Source organism: Scyliorhinus torazame, chromosome 21, assembly GCF_047496885.1.
Source record: "Scyliorhinus torazame isolate Kashiwa2021f chromosome 21, sScyTor2.1, whole genome shotgun sequence".
Taxonomy (NCBI): domain Eukaryota; kingdom Metazoa; phylum Chordata; class Chondrichthyes; order Carcharhiniformes; family Scyliorhinidae; genus Scyliorhinus; species Scyliorhinus torazame.
The window spans coordinates 71,726,584-71,732,583 of NC_092727.1; the positions used below are offsets into that span (position 1 = coordinate 71,726,584).

Consider the following 6,000-nt stretch of genomic DNA (forward strand, 5'->3'; position numbering starts at 1 on the left):
CCCTCAGTACCACACAGAGTGTCGGCCTAGATTATATGCACCAGTCCGAGACAAGAGTACCACCACTGAGCCACAGTCGGCCCACAGGTGAAGGCCAGGGTACAACCTGGTTGTGAATGCAGTATCCATGGTTTTGGAGACAGCTGACCGTCCAGACCAGGGTAAATGGTCAGACTATGAGCTCCGGCCTGGAACCTCAGGCACCAAGATAACTCATTCAGATTTGTCACTTGTGGCTTCACAACCTCAACATGTATGGGCAGCCACAGGCAGAGTGCATGCAGCATTGCATCTCCCTAGGAGAGGAATACCACAGCACTCTAGTACAACAATATAGCAACAACCAGGGGGAAAGACTGACAAGACTTTAGAACTAACAGGACTAAAACAGGCAATTCACCCCAATTGTCGTTGCTTGTGTGGGAGCCCTGTTTAGCTCAGTTGGCTGGATGGCTGGTTTGTGATGCAGGGCGACACCAACAGCGCGGGTTCAGTCCCTCTACCGGCTGAGGTTATTCATGAAGGCCTCGCCTTCTCATCCTTGCCCCTTGCCTGTGGTGTGGTGACCTTGAGGTTAAATCACCACTGGACAGCTGTCTCTCAAAAGGGGAGAACAGTCTATGGTCACCTGGAACTATGGAGATTTTACTTTGCTTGTGTTTATGCTGTTCCTGCCAGACTATATCTAACTCTAAACCCCACCAGCATATCCTTCTCTATTTCTTTCTTGCATTTATGTTTATCCAGCTTACCGCTAAATGCACTATTCTACGCCATCTGGTAGCAAATTCCACGAAGGGAAAGTTTATAAATATTGCTGCCCTAAAGCCATGCAACCAGGGGAGGTTAACAACAATTCATTATGGCCGCCAAATCTCCTAAATTCAGCTGTGGCCCCCAAACTATACAAGAAGAGGGGATGTCTGTAGCAGGGGCCCAGTCAATGGGGCTATGCAATTTTTGTGAACATTGTTTAGTCACTGACTGGATCTTGATGTGTCAATCCTAAAAACAGGGCTTAAATCAACAGTTATCGTCAAATTTGCCACATAATATGCCCTTGTGCAAGTACTAGGGACTCAGGGCGGGGGTATCTCCTCCTCTCTCCTACAAAATTGCTTGCTTATGTTTCACAGCCTGTTTGTTATATAAACTCTGAGCGTACAGGAAACTCCATTTGCTGCAAGAACAGGTTTATACAATTTTTGTTAATGGCTTCTTTAATACAACCACTGCTTATATTTTCTCCTATGTATCTTCCCCTACTTATATCTTCCCCTACTGGGGCTGTTTAGCACAGGGCTAAATCGTTGGCTTTGAAAGCAGACCAAGGCAGGCCAGCAGCACGGTACAATTCCTGTACCAGCCTCCCCGAACAGGCGCCGGAATGTGGTGACTAGGGGCTTTTCACAATAACTTCATTTGAAGCCTACTTGTGACAATAAGCGATTTTCATTTCATTTCAATGTTAGCCGGGCCTGGGTGTCCTCACTTTCCCCAACTGACCATATGTGCAGGGGCTATTGGGACAGTGAGCACGAACTGTGTATCTGGCGACATAAATGCCACTGATCAGGTCCTCACCCTACCCTCCTGCACAATCCCTGGATAGAGATCAGGAGCAAAGATTCGGGTTCCCGGACACAGTGAGTAACAGGCAAAAGTTTTCAGGAGTCTGGAATCGTGAGCTGACCCTGAACCCATCAGTAACTAAAGAGGTCACCACAGAAAAGGTATAGCCCAATTAGCTGGGCTAAAAGGTAGAAGAGATTAGATATAAAACTGAGGTTTTATTACTTCTTCAATAATATCACATCTAATGCAGCTAACAGTCTGTCTGAATCACAGGGTGGAGAGCAAATCTCCACTTCATTACCCTCATTTCTGAATCAGCCAGCAAAGTCGGTTGCCTCTCCCCCATGACGAGTGCCTTTATAGTAAATGTGAGCACCAAATTTGGGGTGCCGATGTCCCTGCCTCGAATTCCTCGCCCTCTGTCTCACTGACATAGCTCACACCCTTTCACCATGCAGTCTCTAATGTGGCGCGCTCACACTCTGAAATACCACACCCCCCTCTCTATAATGTACGATTTAACCAATGCTGACAAAACTGCTCCCTCGCTAATGTGAAATCTGTAGTTAGCAATCACAGTGAAACACACTTTTGCGCCACTTAGCAAAACGATTCTTAGCAAGAGTTTTTCAGCCTTCAACAGCCACACCATTTTGAAAGAGAGCTTAATCTAATGATGGAGATACATCACTCTACGTTCTGCTATTACAGTCTTCAGAGTTTATAATCATCACACCCTTATCTTTAAAGTACACATTTGACAGGTCTGGCCAGAGTGATGCTGGGATCATGACAGAAACTATTGTTAAATGGACTGAAAATAGTTTTCCTGGGCTGGAGATCTGAGACACTAAATCCTTGTGGCAAGTTCTTTGGGTTTAAAACTCCCTCACGGATGTCTGGTGAGGTGTGACCTTATTCAAAAATATAGATGGTGAGATGTTTTCATTAGTGGGAGAGTCTCAAACCAGGGAACATAGCTACAAGATAACTAGCCAGTCATTTAAAACTGAGGTGCGTAGAAATTTCTTCTCGCAGAGAATGGTGAATCTCTGAAATTCTCTGCCCCGGAGGGTGGTGGAAGCTGGATCATTAGAAGTATTTAAAGTGGAGATGGATAAATGTTTGATAGATCGAGGAACATAGGGCTATGGGGAAATGGCACAGAAAAAGAGTTGAGGCCGGCATAGATCAGCCCTAATCGTGTTGAAAGGCGGGGCAGGCTTGGAGGCCTATTCCTGCTTCTATTTCTTGTGTTATTGTGTATCGGATATGATGCTCGAGGTAGGAGCTGAGCTGTAGTCAGACAGCTATGTCAGCAACTGAGATCTCTCTGGAAGTACAGTTCAAAAGGCAGTGACAGACATCTGGAACGGGGCCCTCCTCGGCCCCCCTCGCACCATGTTCCTCTCCTAAAAACTGCATGCAGTCCTGTCGTGTCCACACTCATTGTTTATGAACTGAGATTGCATTTTTACAATGCACACTGCTCACATCGACATACAGCCCCTAGTGTGAAGGGTGGTGGGGAGGAGGAGGACCTCTTGCTCCTGGGCCTGGCCAAGGTGGCCATCAACAGGTCTAAGTAGTAGACAGTTGAGGGGGTCGGAAAGGGAATTATGGTTTAGTCAGTTAAGTTTCCTTTGAAGTTTAGTGTTAGTTACAGTACTCCACCAGGGCCTGTCACCCATCTTATTTATTTATTTTTATTTAATTTATTGATTTATTTTGACTTATGAAAAAACATGACACACAGCCACATTCACAGGTATACTGGATATGTGCAAATAGACAAATGCTCACATAGAGATACCTATGTGAACCTATGTAGATACACATGTTGCATTCATTTACATCAAAATGCTCAAGGATCACGCTTATAGCATAAATGTGCATAAACTACACCAATGTGTACACGAGTCTATTAGCACAACCCATACAAACTTAAGTCTGCACACAGGCTCTGCACATGCATGTAAACAAACTGTGCACATTCACACTTATACTCATACTCCTCACCAACATTCATCTACACCGAACACTGCCATTACACACAGACACACAACCCTCTTCACAAGCTCCTCGTGGGGACAGCTGGCATACACAATACATTAGACAGCTTGTATGCAAAAGCCCTTTCGAGTCTACCGGTGGAATTGAGCAGAATTTGAGCCTCCTGGCCCACAGGTTCAGGTTACAGGAACAGGAAACCAGAACTGTATAGAGAGGAGAATGGTTCGCGGGCACACGCTGGGAGGGTTACCTTACCCTGGCTGGTAGGCAGTGTGATGGTGGTCAATACCTTCCTGTGTGATGATCTCAGGCAGGACGCGCTGCCCATCAGTAGAATTCAGAAATGGTTTTAACCAGGTTCTGGTTGGCTCCAGGGTAACCAGGCATCAGAGTAAATGATGTATCTGGTTACAAGGTGCAGCCTGATTGGATACAGAGGAAATGTTGATTTATGGTTGTAGTGTAAACAATGCTCCATTGGCAATCCGACACTGACAGGGAGGGGAGGGGGATCTGTGACATGGTGTATTTTCCATCCTCGGGTGCAGGCGTTGATTTCTTTTCAAAGGAAGGCGGTGGGGGTGCAGTTCCTGGGATGTTGTACCTGATGTAACTCACCGAAGCGCCCACCCTTCACCTGTCAGTCCAGACACTCAGTGCTGACAGGCTATTCAACCACGAAGCCCGAGCCCAGTTCCGTCCACAAGCTAGAGATACGGTGGCGATTGCAGCACAGCCCTTCTCCTGCCCTGTCTAAGACCAGTTAAACCCCAAAGCGGGGGGGGGGGGGGGGAAGCAATGTACTTGACTCTGAGTATCACTCAGTTACAGACTGACACTGGGGATATCATGCAGATTCCATCTTAATGGTTTTATTATTGTGCTGTTACAGTGGGAGGGTTTTGCAATTCCCCCCCACACACACACATTTACACAAGTATAGGCTGACACACCCCTCTATAGCGATGTATGTATGAGAGTAAGCTGCCACTGGGTCAGTCTATCTGTCCACATTGCCACAACTCCGTGTTGGAGTAAGAGGAGCTATTGCTGGCCATGAATACAGTAGGTCGGGGGTCAGTGGGCACGGGTAGTGCCCCCTACCCACCCCAAGTTGCCTTTTTGTTCTTCTGAGGACCACAATCGCGGCTCTGTAGCGGGGTGGCTTCAAGTGTCAGGACCCCGCCTTGGGCATCTCTTTTTATTGCAATTTGAAAGGAAGCCTCCTTAACATCCTCAGCGCCCGAGTGGCCAACCAGCGCCAAAAACATAAATCCACCCCCCGCCAGTGAAACTGGACCTGATTATTGAAACCAACAAAAAAACACATAAACCACAACAGTCGCGCGTTCTGGGAAACTACATGCAGCAGACATGTCCGCTTTTGAATGAAAGAAAGCAGGAGGGACTGGCTGAGACAATGGGACCCTGGGCAGGAGCGAAGCCTCTTTGTGCAGCCAGCTCCCCGCCTGCAGCCGGCTCCCCTCAATGTGGACAGAGCGAGCCTCCTATCTCACTTCACAGCTCATCCACTTAATAATTTAATTAGAAAATGCACATTTCCCGTCTTCGTCACCAGACGGAATGTTGGCATGCTGTTCTTGCCCTTGCAGGCTGTGTTAAGTAAAAGCTTATGCTATCTTCCTTTCCTATGTGCCACCCCCTCCCCCCAACCCCAACTGATTCAAACGCCTGGATTAATTCAATGCATGCAAATGCTTACCACATATGTTTTCTCCTCTCCTCTCTCTCCTTCTTCCCCCTACAGCAGGCTGGATGCAGATGGCCGTTAGCTTGAGCTTTCAGCTGACTATCTTCTGCAATGCTAAGCGAGTTGCTGTGAACCTTCCTGTCTGTCATCCAGCGCAAACAGGCTTTTTTGGCAGTAGCAGGATGTAGCCAGTGATTGGTTCAAATTATCCAATTCTCTTTTTTCACTTTGACTGCTGCCCATCTTGCCGGCTGGTAGAAGAGAACGACATCTGTGTCTCGAATTCAAGGCTCATAATCTGCCCCTGATTGCCCCACTCCCTGAAACCGGCCTCGCCTGTCGAATATTGCCCATCGGATTCAGTGACACCCGTCAGTCCCGCCCCACCATCTCAACCCATTCAATCCCTCCCTCACTATTAGAGTTGGGGTTGGTTAGCAGAGCCTCAGGCGATGGCCAGGAGTCTCCTAAGAATTAAAGATTAGTGTCCAGGACACCGCAGACTGGAAGGAAAGTCATGGATGTTATCAACAAATCTGAAACTCCATGTTTTTTTTAACATGGTTATTTTCAAATATCTTTTGGACATGGACGTTTGACTGGGCAGGGTGGGTCAGAGGGTTGAGAGGGCACACAGGGTCTCCAAGAATATGTCCTGCACAAGTCGGGGAGCCGAGACACTGCACCGAGAAAGGTTTATG

General features: G+C 47.3%; 1 protein-coding gene across 1 annotated transcript in view; it reads right to left on the bottom strand.

Moving 5' to 3' along the window:
* limd2 (LIM domain containing 2) overlaps positions 1-5,631 on the bottom strand; it is a 96,044-nt gene extending 90,413 nt beyond the window's left edge. The window contains exon 1 of the mRNA XM_072486937.1: positions 5,312-5,631. The gene's annotated coding sequence lies outside the window, so the exon portion shown is untranslated. The remainder of the gene's footprint in view (positions 1-5,311) is intronic.
* Between the last annotated feature and the right edge of the window lie 369 nt (positions 5,632-6,000).